This window comes from Moschus berezovskii, chromosome 3, assembly GCF_049115385.1.
Source record: "Moschus berezovskii isolate FMDL1 chromosome 3, NW_MosBer_1.0, whole genome shotgun sequence".
NCBI lineage: Eukaryota > Metazoa > Chordata > Mammalia > Artiodactyla > Moschidae > Moschus > Moschus berezovskii.
Window position 1 is genome coordinate 108472400 of NC_142462.1, and position 18311 is coordinate 108490710.

Sequence of the window (18311 nt, forward strand, 5' to 3'; positions counted from 1 at the left end):
TCAGAATTTATCTAGGGAAACATACATCTCTTTCCTAAAGACATAATCCAAAAATATTTAGCCATTTATCTCCTAAAAACCATGCAAAATGCATGTCCTTTCTATGTTTCCTGCTGATAATACTTTCTCCATTTGTAGCACAACTTTTCTTTCCTCTGGAAAGCTGGTACTTATTTTATTCATAGATGGTAAATTATGCCCTGATCCTGCTCAACCAAAGGGTATTACTCAAACAAGCAGGGAGAATGCTGCTTAGCATATAATCAGCAGTGGCCATGGAAAGCAGCACATTGAAACAGGCCTTACTGAGTTACAGTCATACTGCCTGGAGACCACAGGCACCAAGCCTCTCTTGACACAGGTCCTATCTTCACATAAACTTCACCAGCCAAGTTGTTTTCAGAGCTCAGGGATGCCTGCCCCACCAAGTGTTCAAGCTCAGCAGTTTACCAGACTGCGGAGTGTTATTCTATCTACAACCTGTCCCCAGCAGCCCAAACTGGTTGTGTTCCCAAAGTTTATTTCCAAATCATTTCACTGGGATCAGAGAGCATTTTCCCATAGGAACAATTTTTATAAACAGTGGTGTTCCACAAATGCCTGGTTGAGCCACAGCGTACTTGAAATGCAGCAGTGACCGTCCTATTCCCACAAGCCGTTATTTATTCTGCTTCCCTGGGAAAGTGCATTCTGGGTTTCAACTTGGGATGCCTGGAGCTCACCTCTCCCTCTGCCTGGCAGCCTTTGCTGTAGATTTTTTTTTTTAGGCTGTGCTGCAGTAGCAGTTGGAAAGAGGGGACAGAGTAGCCTTTCCCCCAAAAAGGTGAGTGTAGGTTGACAGAGATGCCTCTGGGTAACTTAGTGCTTTGGAACTGAGGAAGAAAGCCACGATGGGGCTCAGTCACTTCCCCAGTCTTCTGAGGGAGGCAAAATGGGCAGGGACTTTCTCCTAAGTAGAACTCATTTCTAATTCGGATCTTCCTAAATAGGAAAAAAGCTTATACAAGTTATACCTAAGATTTTTGAAGACCATGCTTCTGGGCTTGTAATTAGCCAGGGAAAATTTATTAACTCCTTCTGGTTAGTAATGGAACAGTCTCCAAACACAGAGCAATAATGAATGAAGCAGAAATGTAGCACCTAGCCCCAGCACCTGGCTCACAGTCTCTTGTTACTGAATTGAGTACTGATCGACTGAATAAATTCTGTATTGAGAAGTACAAGACCACAGAATATATATACACACAGGCTAGTTAATTTCAATTCAGCATCTCCTAATTCTGACCCTCTCACAGCACACATCCTACCAAGGAAGAGTAATTTGGAGTACTTTAGGAAGACACTAGGCTGTCAGTGTCATCTCTGTGGGCATATGCATCCACCTACACTAGCTCCAAAGCAGGTGCTAGATCCCTTTACACCCTCTCTGTTGTGCAGTTTCCAGCATTATCTCTCTGTCATCAAATCTGAGTAAACAGAGGGAAGAGGGAAGGAGAGAGAAAGGTGATGTGGAAAACCAAAGAGGATAGCCAAGTCTATAGGACCCTGCCTGGATGAATTTCTGGCAGCATGCTTATTCTACTAAAAAAGACTTGCTTTTTTTTTTTAATTAGTTGTTTTTATAGCACATATTTTAGAAGGCTGTGCCTCTTTCAGTTTAAAATGTCGCCTGTACATTGGACCTGGGTCCTAGCCATTTCAGGCTTTAAAATTGCATACACAATTAAATTCCATTTTGTAAGTACAACTACTTTTAAAAGAAATAGGCTATCAAAACTCTCTCAATTAAAAAGCCTTTCCCAACCCCCACCCCAATAAACGTACAGACTGTTAAGTTTCATGGACCGTGCTTTCTTTTTAAAGCTCCATTTGTGTTCTACAAGACAGCCTCTTTCTCTAAGATTAACATTTCTTATGATTGTTCCTGACAATGGATTCACTTCCAGAGGCCCTGCTAAGGATAACCAAAAAAGGGCATGTAGCAGGCTGGTTTTGGCAGCCTGCATGCAGTTTCAGAGCTTTTTAGGTCTTGGTTTTTTCTGATGAGTGATTTCCTGAGCATGCCTAGGGAATGACAGGCATCTCCACAGGCAGGCTGCATCCACCTCGGCTGGGGTGTCGTCATTGGCTGCCTATTAGAAAAACTACAGGACAATGCATACCACCGATGCCGACTGTAAACATAGGGGATATGTGTTCACTTAGCATGGACTTCTGGGAGGGGCTAAGGAAGGGCGGTCTGGAGTTTTATTGAATAGAGCAGTGTGTATTAGGCTGCCTGCCTGCCTGCCCTCTTGCTGTGCTCCTGCTTAAAGAAATCAGTCCTTCCTTTCCGACTTAGTCCCCGGGAAGAAGTTTCAGCCTACGAGGTAAGGCACAGAGGGCTTTCTTTTAATCTCCTCCAGAGAGCGTGGGGGCTTTCTCTGGGTTTCAGTCAGCATTCCTGGGCAAGGTAGCTGGAGATGCAAGATTATAAAAGTCAATAAACCACACAAATGCTCGGGATTGGGCTTTGCTGCCCTGCAGATGTTCCCGGAAGACAAACAGGATGAGATTTCAAGTTTTGTTCTTAGAGTCAGGATGAGAGGAGAGATTATAGAGAGACTTATATTCAGGGACAACTGGCAACTTTGATAAGATAGCCTTTTGTTCAGGAGTGCCCTGGGGATTGTACCTGATCGCCATAGGCCAGTGTCAATAGTCATACGGTGCCTATTAGCTCATGCCAGCCATCTCTCCTGCATCTTTTATTATCAGAGATTTAAAGAGGTTTTGCTTTAAAAGCAACGATAACTTTCTAGGTGGATGAGAAGCCAAAAGTGATCATTTTAAACCAAACGCATTTACATTTTATTCTGCTACCAGTGTTTAAGACTTAACTTCTAGAGCTGCCAGGAGATAAGGTCGGGGGTGAGGGGAGGAAGAGCACTGGCATTTAGCATCGGCTGGGTTAATGTAACTGATCTGCTATTTGCCCAGACAGAAGATGCCTCCCGTGGTCTGTTTCCTATAAAACCTAATAATGAGAGAATGCATGTGCTAGTGGGTGTGTTTTTAGAAATCGCATTTCACATCTGACCAAACTGTTTCTCAAGAAATCCTATTTTCTGTTTGAAAGCATGCCTGAGTGTCACTGGAGAATTTGAAAAAGGTGTAGGTTGCAAGTTTGCTCTGGGAAGGGAGGGAGCCGGCTTTCATTTCAAGATAGTCAGACATATTGGGGCATCTTAAACAGCAGTACAAGGCAGCTAGTTGGTAGTAGCCTGGAATTCCTTTTAGAAAGAGATGATTGTAAAGGGTGGGGAAATTTTAGTGGCAATACATGATCAAAAAAAAAAAAAGATGAGTGAGAACAAAGTACTTGGTATTCATGGATCCCATCTGTTTATCAGACTATGCAGATGGACTTGTGAGCTGGAACAGTGAAATCCTTCTAACGTGTTTGGCAAAACCAGACGTGGATGTCTAGAACTTAAGTGAAGACAAGGTGGTATGGGGCAAGAAAGGCAAATCTGAGCATTTTTTTCAAAAATAAACCTGGATATTAAAGGTTTCCAGTTCCAAATGACTGACTCGATTTGATTTTATTCCATGAATAGAGTTGGTTTTGTGTTGAGATTCATTAAATAATCTTCTGTCTTCGTATTTAAAAGTTTGGGGATACTTTTCTTGAGAATGCTTCCCACTCCTTCTAGAAGTGATATATGAGAACAGAATTCCCTGTGAGTTTCTCTTCCTGGAACAGTTCTGAGTAAGTGTGAAAGAAAGGCTGCAGGCAAAGCTATAGTTTGATTATTGTCATTCCCTCGAAGAGATCAAGTTCCAAACTATTTTCACAGTGTTTTTAATGTCAATCAAAATATGGATAGCAGTTTCTTTCTCAGCTGCTCTCTAAACCATGTAGAGAATGTAGTTTGGGAGGAAATCTATAATCTTGGGATTTGAGGATAAATTCCATTTTGAAACCAACATCTCTGAATCCCTGACAGTTCACACTTGGCTACCACCACTCTCTCCTACCTTCCTCGTATGCTCCCCAACCCCCAAACAACCACAAAAATACATTTTCTCAAAATAATGCTTCAAGTGTTCTACTCTACATAATTATGGAGCAGGGGGATTTGGGTATTATACTTTAGGTAGGACTTCAGGCCACTCTTTCTGTTACTTTTGTTGAATATTAGCTAGCACACATCTCCCCAAATGGTAAAGCAAAGGAGCACAATGAAACCACAGTGCAAAAATTTTTGTTTGATTAAAATCATTTAATAAAAAGAAATACAGTGGCAAAAATCTGGACTAAAAAGTCACTAATGAAAAGTGATCTCAGCACATAGGAGGAATGTACAATAAATTGATCCATAGGTAACATGCTGGGTTGTTTTCATTATTCAAAACCAGCAGAATGTACAATTTAAATAATTCAGATCAAAAGACTGCTTTAAATAAACACGCACTTCTTACGTTGAAGAAAAGGTTCAAACTGAAGTTTAAAGGATTTAAATGAGATGCATATTAAGTATTCCCTGACAGTGAGGCCATTAGCAGTTCTAATTGGCTCTTGTGACTGGCCTGAGGATCTGCTCTGGGGCAGATGGTATACGGTGGTTCTGTACCTGGCCATGTTTTCTGTTCTGATGAGTACAGTGTACCTGTGTACATGCTCACTCAGTCATGTCCTGCTCTGCAACCCCATGGACTGTAGCCCACCAGGTTCCTCTGTCCATGGGATTTCCCAGGTAAGAGTACTGGAGTAGGTTGCCATTTCCTTCTCCAGTGGATCTTCCCAATCCAGGGATCAAACCCGGGTCCTCTGAGGCTCCTGAATTGGCAGGAGGGATTCTTTACCAACAAGTCCCTTGGAAAAGTCCCCAAAATGTACCTTAGGAGACCTTTTCTTAAGAACACATGTAGTTATCTCCATTTGTCATTTTCATGGTAGGATGGTTACTGGTTAGTCATTCTTTAGCAAGACAAAAAATGACCTGTACGTGGGCATGAGGAGGGACTGGCAGGTTCCCCATCTGCCTGCAGCCTGTCACATGTCTCGGAAATGTGGTAGGGTGAGGCCGTGGTGGGGGACCAGGGAAAATGCTGACGGAGTGGTATGCAAATAGCATGGTAGGACTAAGGAGGAGGTTAGAAAGATGCTGCCAAATAATCTTCAGACTTTAAAAAAGAATTTTCTGGGTAAATTCTCCCAGGGCCCAAAAATAGAAACATTTTCTCCTTACTGAAAGGCCGTCATCCATCAAGTTAATTCAAGTTTGATATTGGAGAAATGCCCATAGGATTGGAGTATTTGGTTAATTTAAAGAGATGCTTGTAGCTCTGGCTTCACTCCTGAGACTCAGCCTGAGTACTGGTTCCCCTATTTAAAAAGGCCTGAACTTTGAGGGAAGTCATCAGTCTTTGGCCTCATCTGTGGAATGGGCCTTCTAACGTTTCTCCTGCCTCCTGCAGCGGTTAGGATGTGTGAGTGAGATGAAGCTGTTTACCTTCTTCTCTATAGGCTCGTATGCTCCACTGCCTTCAATTTGAGTCCTTTGGACATTATGCTCATTTTGGCTGGTATCTCCCCTTCTTATCTTTTTCCCTAATTATCTCCTCCATTCGTCCTCACATTTGAAGACCTTTGAGTGATACCTTCTAGATCCTGGTTCTTTCTAAAACCCAGAACCGAGTTTAGGGAATACTGGTCCACCCCAGTGCCAGAACCGAGTTTAGGGAATACTGGTCTACCCCAGTGTTGACTAAACTTTGGCTTTCATAATCAGAGACCAGGATGACAGAAGTTTCAGGAATTGAATAAGATGGGTCATCAATGGTGTGAGGCCACATCCAGGAACCAGGAAATCTGAAGATCCTGTTTAATAGAAGACCAGTGACAAGGTGCTGACAACAGAAAGGCCTTGGTAAATGGGGCAGTTTCTCTGCCCTCAGCCAAAAGCACGGAACGAATCCCAGCATGTCAGGCCTGGGTTTTGTGAGGAGGCTGAGGTAATCGAGAGCACCTGGCTGTGGTTCCTGTTGGTACTGAGACAAGAGACAGTCATGCATCTGGCCTCTCATCTCTGCTTGCTTCAGTCTTCAGCACCCCCAGCTGGTCCCCTGTGACGGACCCTGGGTGGCATCCCTCACTTCCTACCCCAGGCCTCTGCTTCTACCAATTTCTCTAGTTCTTCCATCACCAGGCCAAACAAGGGGGCTTTCCTGATCCAATACAGACAATTTACAGTGGCTGGGCTATAGGGTGAGGCCCAGACAATAGCAGAAGGATCGAGCCTAAATATGCTTGAGATAGGGAAAGCCTCATCACATTTTTAGGTCAAGGGAGAAGGGTGAGAGCAGATGCAGAGCAGTTTCTGTGGTAAAGAGCCACTCTTCAGCTCACAGGCTGGCTGCTGGTGGATGAGTGTTGTGAGCAGAGGGGAAAAGGCAGGGGTGATGGGGCTGCCCTGTCAGCCTTCCTTCCCTGTGCTGCTGTTGTTGTTTTCTCATGGAAGCCTTTTAGAAACTGATTAAAAACTCTAACCCCTCAAAGTCCATTGAGAACCCACTTTTCTGACTGACTTGTGAGAAACCATTGAGGCTGGGCTGGAGAGTGGGATAAAGTGTTGGTTCTCCCTGGAGACAAGAGTGAATGGGAGCAGAACATGTGAGGAGGTGTCCTTCCTTGTTTCCCAGATTCTTTGGAAGGAAGACAGGGTGGTGTAAATATACACATATATAGAAGGAGATGACCTCATATGGCTTCCATTTCGAAGAAAACATCGTCTCTAGAGAAGCAGTATTCTGTGGAGAGCTGAGGGGCTGAAGAATTCAGGAAAGGCTGCTGTTAAGCTCTTAAGTGTATGTTGAGAGCTTAGGAAAAGGATCGATAAGAATGGTTGAAAGAAAATGAGTATGAGGGGAATAGTTTAGGTGAATTGGGTGTTCTTACTAAGCACTCATTTTAGAACATGACCTTTCTTTTAAAAAATGTATGTGTACCACTGATGGCTAACTTGAAGATAAATTAATTTTTAATAATTTCCTGAGGCTTCTAACATGGTTTTGAAAATATATAGATGAAAGCACTTAACTGCAAGGAGGTCATCCCACTGCTACTACTGCTAAGTCGCTTCAGTCATGTCCGACTCTGTGTGACCCCGTAGACGGCAGCCCACCAGGCTCCGCCATCCCTGGGATTCTCCAGGCAAGAACACTGGAGTGGGTTGCCATTTCCTTTTCCAATGCATGAAAGTGAAAAGCGAAAGTGAAGTCACTCAGTCGTGTCTGACTCTTCACGACCCCATGGACTGCAGCCTACCAGGCTCCTCCGTCCATGGGATTTTCCAGGCAAGAGTACTGCATCTCACTAGGAGGGGAATATATTAAATAGGAATAGGTAATTAGTTTCTTTTACCCTCACATGCAACATTCCCTCTTGGCTCAAGCTGGGGAACTGGGCAGGTTTCACCTGTGTGCTAAAGAGCGGCAGGACCAGGGTGAGCCCCCCACCCTCACCAGAGACCCTAGGGCCAGAAGTACCAAGGACCTTCATTCCACTGGAGTCAGGAGGGTCTAAGCCACATAGACGTAAAATACACCGATGGGCTAACATGTGAATTACAGCCAGATAAGTAAAAGAAAAACAGCAAAAACCAGAAGTCAGACAGAGGTTAAAAACCAAAAGCTTGCTTAGCAAGGCAGTGAACAGACAGGTACAGTAACATATGTGAGAACTCTTGGCACACTGCTTGGAACAAATAGACCCTTATATTAATCAGCTTCAGTAGCTTGAGTAAAGGGACAGAATGAAAAGATACATGTGGAATAATAAAGGGATGGAATTTCAAGGAAACCCAAGGATAGAAGCCAAGATAGGACCAGAGTCCAAGGAGAATGGGGCTGCTATCAAGGTGGGTCAAACCACCCAGCAGAGGGCCATGTGCTACCATTAACGCAACTCAGCTGTAGCACGTATGGCTGCTGCTTTTTGTTGACCTGCAGACTGGGAAATTTTTTCTGCGCTTCCTGGTTAAATTCTGAGGGAGAAAATGTGATTGGTTCAGCTAATAACTATTGTTTTTGGCAAATCCCTTAGGAAAATCAAGGATGACTTGCATGCCTATGGATGAATTACCAGTGTGTCTGGCTGCAGTCGTCACCCCTGGGGAAAAATATAGCCCAGTGGGCAATTTTTTAGTTAGAAGAGAAAGTTAGGCATGGAAAGCAAATTAGCTGAAATGTCCAACAGCTGTCAATGAATATCATTTGAATTTTTATGTGACAGAATTTTTGGAGAATCAAACACCCACTGTCAGAGTCATACAGTTCCTAATGATCACTTAGGCATGGAATTGGCCTGGAAGCTTGTACCATTGATAATTGAAAAGATAAGAATTATCCATTTTAGAAAGATTCCAAAGAAAACATGAGTATTTTCATATGCGTCATTTGTGTGATATGGCTCCCCACAAATTAAGGCAATCTTTAAAATTAAATATGCAATGCCTTAGTAATGTTAATAAATAAAAATAACTATCAGTACATCTCTTAGGCCTTCCCTGTCTCAGTTGGTAAAGAATCCGCCAGCAATGCAGGAGATCCTGGTTTAATTCCTGGGTTGGGAAGATCCGCTGGAGAAGGGATAGGTTACCCACTCCATTACTCTTGGGCTTCCCTTGTGGCTCAGCTGGTAAAGAATCCACCTACAATGTGGGAAACCTGGGTTCGATCCCTGGGTTGGGAAGATCTCCTGAAGAAGTGAAAGGTTACCCACTCTAGTATTCTGGCCTGGAGAATTGCATGGACTATATAGTCCATGGAGTCCCAAAGAGTCAGGCAAGACTGAGCGACTTTCACACACACGTATCAATACATCTCAGTGTAAATCACAGTCCTAGTAAGTTAAATGCATAAAAGCTAATATACTGTTAGTAAACATTTCAGTTCTTGGTAATGTTTGCAAGACAACAGTGCATGCTAAGTCAGTTCAGTCATGCCCAACTCTTTACAACCCCATGGACCATAGCTTGCCAGGTTCCTCTGTCCATGGGATTCTACAGGCAAGAATACTGGAGTGGGTTGCCATACCCTCCTCAAGGGGATCTTCCCAACCCAGGGACTGAATCTCTTATGTCTCCTGCATTGGCAGGTGGGTTCTTTACCACTAGCACTACATGGGAAGCCCCCACAAGACAGCAGAACTAAGTATAAACAATTCATGGATTTTTAAAAGCTAGGCAAGACCTTAGGAGTCATTTAGCTCAGGGCATGATGATAAGTTTTCATCTGTTTGCCAACTTTAAACAGTTGGTAGTGACCATCTGGAATACTCTGTGAAGAAGGATTCTGAGGCTGCGGCTAAACTTCCTTTGGGCAATTAAATGCTGTCATTGATAGTGATGTCTGTTGTATAAGAAAAGAGCCATTGCTGCTCAAGTACCATGTATTTCATGAGATTAATATAGTCTGTAGTTTCCTAACCTCTGTACCTTGGACCCCTGGGAGGCCACTAAGTTACTGCAAGAGGTAAATAAGTCCATATATGCAGTAAATGATTTTGAGAAGCTGAGTAAACAGTATGTGCTACTATTTTTCTAACTATATAGGTGCATTATGATGATAAAAATGTTAATTTATTGTAAACAGTTATTGAATTCATAGTAGCTTTTGGTATCAATGGACCTAAAACATGTAATCATATTGTGTGTGGGAAGGTTGGAACAAGAAATTTGGGATCTTAAGAAGAAATTATTAAAAAAAAATGAATCAGTAATCTACTCTTCATTTTCTAGATGAGAAATTAAAGCTTAACCACACCAAGTAAAATTACACACATATTCGCAGGTTTCTTTGATTCATGTCAGTAAGGTTCATAATGGCAGGAAACATCTTTTTTTTTTTTTTCCATTATATACCTAATGCCTGGCACATCACAGAAAACCAGTAAATACCTGCTGAAAGAAAGAACAAACCAAGTGACTCGACCAAGGTCACCCAGTTAATTAGTGGCAAAGGTGGTTCCAGAACACACATGTCCTAAGTCCCATGCTGTTAATCTTTCAGTACACCAGATTGCTTCTCCTGGTAACTTAAGAAAATGTCCCTCCCATTTTAACAGTTTATGGATTTGGATTGTACACCGCAGCCCAATTTGCCTATCATCCAGGAGATCTTAATCAGAGTCAACTGTAGGGTTTTCTGAAAACATCCCTGAGACCCATCTACAGAGATTCTGTTACAGTAGGATTAGAATGGGATCCAGTTTATGAAACTCCCTGTGATTCTGCTAAAACACCCCGACTCAGAAACAGTTCTGTACATCTGTGCTTAAAATAACTTATAGTAGATCCATGGAATCACTTACTCCTCAGAAGCCTTGTTGTTTAATTTCAGATAATTTCTTTCCAAAAGTTACAGCTGTCTATTCCAAATAATTGGTATTGCTAAAGAGTCTCTCCAGAAGCACTAGAATATTTATCTGAAAATTCCTCCAGCTTCCAATACTCTTTTGGTTTGGCTACAAAGTGATCAACCCTGTAAGGTCAAGCTCTCTGATGAGATTTCCAGTGTTTGCTTTTGTAAAGCACTGAAAATGTGGCAAGAATAAAATTTCTCATGGTATTTCCACTTCCTCTTCCAGCCACCATTACTAAGTGGAATTTAGGCTTCAGGGGAGGGGCGAATTGAAGAAAAATTGTCTCTTTAAGTATTTCTGTCCTTAGGATGTTTTGAAGATTGGTTACTTTAGATAGTTAGCTTACCAAGAAAAACGGAAAATGTTTTCCTCTGTTTTCCACTTTGTGGTGAAGAATGTACAAATCCTCCACTCTCACCATCTATCTCCTCTTGGTCTGGGGCCTTGGATGCTTCCCTGGGTGGCCCCTTCAGAAGTCTGTTAGCCCTAAGAGACAAGAGGCCTCGGGTTCATGGACAGGGGGAGTAATTTGTTTGTAGGACAGAAAATCCATCCCTAGGGTTTTTCTTTACACAACAGTCAGGAGGTGCCTCCGAATTACGCGGAAAAATCTGCTATATTCAGAGCACCAAGGACATAAATTATATTCACTAAGGCTTGTAGAGTTAAAACCATATCTGTATGAACAACCTGGTCCAATAAGAATGCCAGAACAGTTGCTATATTTGTGCCGATGGTATTTAGTTTACAGAGCAGTGCTTCCACTGTGTACTGAAAGCAGAGCTTGCTGGAAAAAGCAACTAAAAAGGAATCAGATTAGGACCCATGTCTGCATGAGGACACAACTGTGACTCAGTCTTCTTTTCCTCTGAAACGTCTCCTTACCCAGTAGCGTGTGCAGCCAGCTCATGCTAGCTACCAAAAGCCAATTGCTAAATTTTCAAGATTTTGAGAACTAGTCATTATACAGTCATTATCAAAAATTGAATTACATAGACTTTCAGTTAAATTATAGCAAATAACAATGTGAGAGTTGGACTGTGAAGAAAGCTGATTGCCGAAGAATCGATGCTTTTGAACTGTGGTGTTGGAGAAGACTCTTGAGAGTCCCTTATACTGCAAGGAGATCCAACCAGTCCATTCTAAAGGAGATCAATCCTGGATGTTCATTGGAGGTACTGATGCTGAAGCTGAAACTGCAATACTTTGGCCACCTCATGCGACGAGTTGACTCACTGGAAAAGACTCTGATGCTGGGAAAGGTTGGGGGCGGGAGGAGAAGGGGACGACGGAGAATGAGATGGCTGGATGGCATCACCGACTCTGTGGACATGAGTTTGAGTGAACTCCGGGAGTTGGTGATGGACAGGGAGGCCTGGCGTGCTGTGATTCATGGGGTCGAGGAGAGTCGGACACGACTGAGCGACTGAACTGAAGTGAACTGAACTGAACTGAACAAGGTTAAAAAAATACTCAAAACTGATCTCTTCCTAACTATTTTACATTTTACTATTAATTATGCTGTCGAGGTTAGTTACATCTATTTTATCCATATAATGGAAATACCACCAAATACTGTGCAAGAGAACTTCTTCTCCCAATTCATTCACTGATGACATGTTGGGAGCTTGATGTCAACCATGATGGAAGTATTTACACCCTGGAAATTAGGAAATATCACAAATCAGACTCCCCGCCCCTGCCAACCCCCAGGGATTGTTATTGAACATTTATTAGCATACCATTGACCCTAAAATATCAAGTCAGTAAAATTAATTGAAGAGTCAATCAGGATATCCCTGATGTTTAGGTACATGCATATTCATAATGTATGCTTATGACTGCCTATTTGTTTACTTGTTTATTGTTTCCCATGCTCCTACAACAAAGCACTATGAACTCAGAGACCTTGTCTGGATTTTTCAAGTGCTATGACTTGAGCCTAAAAAAATGCCTTGCCCCACATAAAGTAGGTGCTTAATATGTGAGTTAAATAATTAAAGGAATAAATGTCCATAATTTCTTCTTGATAAGAAAGGCGGAAGCCAATATTCATGTTTGAATTCATTGATTGTTCTCTAATTGTATCAGTCCTGAGTGCTTACAACAGCCCCTGACAGCCCCCTAAGTAGCTAATTAAATAAATACTCTTCATCACAATCAGCTTGACAGATGAGGAAACTGAGTTACACAGTTAGGTTAAGTAACACATCTAATGTCACACAGATAGGAAGCAGCAGAATCAGGATTCAAACCTGGATAAACTGGCTCCATAGTCCACATCCTCAACCACCACACTGTGCTGCCTAGTTACTCCATTCGAGCTTGTGTATGTTTCTGGGGATGCGGCCTATCTGAGAACACACTTTAAAATCAGGAAGACTTGAGCTGGAATCTTAAACTTAGCGTTATCTGGCCCATTTCTTTACCTCAACAAGAGGATCATTTTTTCCTCCTTTCTGTCATTGTTATAAGGACTAGAAATAATAGAGTTGAATTGCTTTGCACATGACAAGCACTAAGTTAAAAATTGTCAGCTACTAGCCGTGGCCTCCTGTGGAGGCATGGGACTCCTTTTAAAAGTGCCAGCGCCCTTAGCTACCCATTCTCCCAAGTTGCCTACCCTACTGCTATCCTGTAGACAGAGCAAAAGGAGCCAAATTCTTTCATGTCCAGTGCTCCAGGAAGTAAAACTAGGACCAATAGATACAGTTTAGAGAAACCCTGTTTCAGGTCAGCATAAGCGCTTTCTAAGTAGATCTATCTGTCTCTGGAGCTCAGACAGCCCTACTCTGCAGAGGCAGACAACCCCCACCATCCCTTTCAACCACAGGATTTTCTCTCCTACACTTATCATTGGGTCTGTGCTGCCTCGAACAGTCTAAATCATCTTTTATCTAGTATGGCTAAAGAGTTTTATTATTCCTGAGACTGGGTTGTTTGTAGGATTTTTGTGTTTTAGACTTAGAGTGAGAGAGGTAGAGAGGAAAGAGGAGAGAATGGGAGAAGGAAGAAGATTGAGACTTATCTAGGGAACAAAGCACTGACCTTGGAAGATAGAGCAAACAAACGAAGTGATTGATAGCTCCTCTGAGCCTCTAAGTTAGAGATGGTTGTGAAGGTAAGCTAACTCAGTAAACTACCCTGTTGGCATGCTTGTTACATGACAGGCACTGTTCTAGTAGAAGATAACTATCTCAGATCAGTAAAGTAAATTCAGTTCAGTTGCTCAGTTGTGTCCGACTCTGCGACCCCCATGGACTGCAGCACGCCAGGCTTCCCTGTCTGTCATCAACTCCCGGAGCTTGCTCACACTCATGTCTATCAAGTTGGTGATGCCATCCAACCATCTTATCCTCTGTCGTCCCCTTCTCTTCCTGCCTTCAATCTTTCCCAGCATCAGGGTCTTTTCCAGTGTGTAAGTTTTTCGCATCAGCTGGCCAAAGTATTGGAGTTTCAGCTTCAGCATCAGTCCTTGCAATTAATGTTCAGGACTGATTTCCTTTAGGATGGACTGGTTTGATCTCCTTGCAGTCCAAGGGTCTGTCAAGACTCTCAAAAGTAAATTAGTTGCCCAAAGTCACACAACTGGCAAACAGCTAAGCTAGATTCAATAATATTCCCTGACTCCAACCTTTTCCATTTCCCTACAGCTGTCTGTTCTGTGTCTTTCCTGGGAAGAGCGATGGAAACCAGAGCAGGAGGTTTCCATAACCAGTCATTATAATTTGTCAGAGAGCCACACTGCAGTTCAAATAGACAAGCACATTGTCTTTCCCTGCCATATAAGGAAGCAGGGCTAAACACCACTGCTTTCACTAGTGACTCAAGAGGTTATTCAAGTGAGTGTTCGATGGGATGAGATCTAGGCCTATAACAGCTTAAAAAAAAAAAAAGTAATGTGCAGAAATATTTTTGTGTTTTCTTTTTCTGGTAGCAGAGATAGTTTAACAAGCAGGTTAACAAGTCTTTTCTCTAACACAAGATGAGATAGTCTGTACTAAAGGAAAACTCTTTGTCTAAATACATCAAGCTGTTTTGGGTTTTAATCGTGTCAAATTTAGATACTCAAAAGGTGGAAACAGCTGATTCTGTGAGGATCAGGTGGGAAGTCCTCCGCTTTGGTGATCAGCTAAAGAAATGAGGGTCTGCTTTCCGTGACAGCTGTTCTCAGTGTATTTATTCATAAGGCTCCACATTTTAAGTTTGGTCTTCCTGCCCCAAACTCAGAATATTTCTGTGATCACCCTTCACCTTGCCACTCAGTCATAGTGTGGATTTCAGACCACAGGCCCTGTGATCAACTCCATGGAGGGAGAAACTGAGGCATGAACTATCAAAATTATTTCCTCAGGATCATCCAGTCCCACTTGCCATAGGGACTCTTTCAGATAACTCAAAGAAGCATTCCTTAGTCTTCTTAGGGAGATGAAAAAAACTGTAATTAGTCTGGCGAGCTTCTCCTAACTCTCTCATCTTCCACCAGACTGCATCTCTAGGGTATCAGTCTCCAAGGACTGCTATAATAAAGAAACACAATCTAGATGACTTAAATAACAGAAACCTATTGTTCTGGAGGCTGGAAGTCCAACATCAAGGTGTCAGAGGAGCTAGTTCCTTGTGAGGGCTGTGAGAGCAGGATCTGCTTCAGGCATCTCCCCTTGGTTTATAGATGGCCTTCTTCATGTAAACATAGCATCCTCTCTGTATGCAAATTTCTTCTTCTAAAGTTACCAGTAGTATTGGATTAAGGCTCATCCAAATGACCTCATTGTAAATTGATTGCCTCTGTGAAGATCCTATTTTCAAAAAAGGTCACATTCGGAGGTACTGGGGTTTAGGACTTCAACATAAGAATTTTGAAGACACACTTCAACCCTATGCCCCAATTCAAAATAATGGTAGAAATCTATGAAACATAGTTTTTGAAACTCTAAATACCAAAGACCCTCTTGCTGGTGGTATTCCATCTTCCCTCTGGGTGTAAGCAAGGCTTAGCTAGAAATCACTTGGCCTTTTGAACTTGCCCTTGACATTTACTTTCTGCTTTTCGCAACACAAAATTCCGATCCAGGAAAAAGTCAAAAGAGGTCTCTGAAATGACGCAGCGAAGGGCAGCTTCACATACTGTGGCCTATCTGTGGAAGCCTGTGAAACCACAGTGGCAGACAGTCTGGTATGCAGCCATCAGAGGTGGGGGAAGGGGCTTGGTGGGAAGGCTTGCTCTTTGCAGCCTGCAAGATTGAGAGGCAGAGAGTTAGGAGGAGGTGAGCAGCTTTGGAGCAGCAGGCTAGGAGACAACAGCAGATGGGACTTTATGCGTGCCTACACAGGGTGGAAAGCCAGGATGGCCATTTTAAGTCATTTTTATACATGCTGATCATAACCACGAATCCCCCAATACAGCGGGAAATATAGGAGTCTAAACATATCTGTGCTCTGAATCATGTCTCTTGTCTTTGGTTTCTTCTATCTCTTCCCCATCCATCTTTAAGTTTTCATACGCTTTTTCCTCTACAAGGCCTTTCTAACTTCAACTGTGTTTGGCATAATTGGTTACAAATTGTCTGTACATTATACCTGGTCTCCTTTTCCCCCTCTTTCTTTAGCTATTGTTTCCTTTTACCCCTTCCTTAAAACTCTTCTTGGTGTCATTGCCCAGGTTGAGTCCTGCTTATGGGTACATTCTGTCTTTGGCCAGAGGTGGTCTATACAGACGGTAACTCTATCATTTATTATCTAAACCAGGAGGGAAAGGAAGAGCTATTAATAATTTTCCTAAAATAACAGTTCTAAGTGGAGACAGTCCTGGGTAATTTGGGATGGACCCATTATCCTACCCATGATTGTTTTCTGCCTTCCATAGAGCCTACTTCACTTAGCAACAGCTCCCTCTATTTCTGGATCTTAGAAAAACAACACCATTTATGTTCTGATTCTTCTTTTTATTTTCACCCCCAGGAACCTTTTTGTATTTTTTTCATTGTGAGTTTCTATTTTCCCTTATCCCCTCCTCACTTTTCTTTCCTCTTCTCTATTCCAGATCTTACGTCACCACTTGAGTCCCTCTTCTTCTCTTTGTTTTGCTACAATCTTGACTGCATCTCAAAAAGGCTACATTTGTTTGCCATAATACATGCAGGACAAATCTGTCGCACACACACACATAAACACCACCACCATCAAATGGGTCTCAAGTGAGTCCTTTATAGGACTGTCACCAATTCAGCACCTCTGCTCAGAGACTAGAACAATCTCTGTCCTACATAAGCAGCCATACCTAGAACTGTCACATAGATGCATTCTGTGTATGCATCTGGGATCTTACAGGGCATATTTGCAGTATGTGTACATGTATACACTTAGAGTTGAAAATATATGACCTGAAAAAGATAGTCAAAGCTGACTGTGTTGTGACTTCAGTAAGCTGGATTATTTTAGCCTCTAAAGTAATATATCACTTCATGGGAAATAGATGGGGAAACAGTGGAAACAGTGTCAGACTTTATTTTTTGGGGTTCCAAAATCACTGCAGATGGTGATTGCAGCCATGAAATTAAAAGACAATTACTCCTTGGAAGGAAAGTTATGACCAACCTAGATAGCATATTAAAAGCAGAGACATTACTTTGCCAACCAATGTCCTTCTAGTCAAGGCTGTGGTATTTCCAATGGTCGTGTATGGATGTGAGAGTTGGACTGTGAAGAAAGCTGATCACTGAAGAACTGATGCTTTTGAACTGTGGTGTTGGATAAGACTCTTGAGAGTCCCTTGGACTGCAAGTAGATTCAACCAGCCCATCCTAATGGAGGTCAGTCCTGGGTGTTCATTGGAAGGATTGATGCTAAATCTGAAACTCTAATACTTTGGCCACCTCATGCAAAGAGTTGACTTGTTGGAAAAGACTCTGATGCTGGGAGGGATTTGGGGCAGGAGCAGAAGGGAACGACAGAGAATGAGATGGTTGGATGGCATCACCAACTCAATGGACATGAGTTTGAGTGAACTCCGGGAGTTGGTGATAGACAGGGAGGCCTGGCATGTTGCGATTCATGGGGTTGCAAAGAGTCGGACATGACTGAGCGACTGAACTGAACTGAAAGTAATATATACTAAAAATCTAGTAATGGCTGCCATAAGCTTAACATATGCAGAAATAAACTTTGAGGTGAAAAGATTAAGAATAAACATTGACTTAGATCTCTTTCAAATGCAGTTCTTTTTATGATTCAGTCATCTGCAACTTACGGTTCATTCTGAAAAATCACATCAGTTATCATTCAAGGTCATGCAAGGATGTGCCTTTTCAACTCTAAAATGAGAAAGGCAAAATAGTTTCCTCTTGTGAATTACTGGAAACAAGCCCTCAGTTCTGAAATATTTGACAGTATAGCACTGTGTCGGGCTTCCCTGGTAGCTCAGTGGTAGAGATTCTGCCTGCAATGAAGGAGACAGGACATGGGGTTTCAATTGCTGGCCCAGGAAGATCCCCTGGAGAAGGGGATGGCAACCCACTCCAGTTTTCTTGGCTGGAGAATCCCATGGACAGAGGAGTCTGGCAGGCTACAGTCCACGGGGTCGCAAAGAGTCAGACACGACTGAAGAGTATGACACAACTGAAGTGACTGAGCACAGATGCATGTAGCACTGTGTCAGCCAGAAAAAGCTGCTTTTGTCTTTTATTTATTTACTTATTTTAGAATTTGGATCATAATTGTCACTCTTTTTTAAGTACTCAAAAAATTAATAAATAAGGGAAACAGAAAGAAGATACTTTTTGGAAGGAAACAAGGGTTTTGTTAAAGTTTACTCCTTTCTTCCCGCCATCCTTCCTTTCTCCTCGCCATCCTTCCTTTCTCCTCCCACTACTGGACTGCCTTCCCTTTCATCTTCCCCCCCCCT

General features: G+C 42.4%; 1 protein-coding gene across 4 annotated transcripts in view; it reads left to right on the plus strand.

Moving 5' to 3' along the window:
• CALD1 (caldesmon 1) overlaps positions 1–18311 on the plus strand; it is a 232849-nt gene that overhangs the window by 22550 nt on the left and 191988 nt on the right. For 3 of the 4 annotated variants that reach the window (XM_055421298.2, XM_055421297.2, XM_088834675.1), the window contains exon 1: positions 2054–2369. The exons of the other annotated variant lie outside the window; for it this stretch is intronic. The gene's annotated coding sequence lies outside the window, so the exon portion shown is untranslated. Of the gene's footprint in view, positions 1–2053; positions 2370–18311 lie in introns of those variants that run through there. 4 annotated transcript variants of the gene reach the window in all.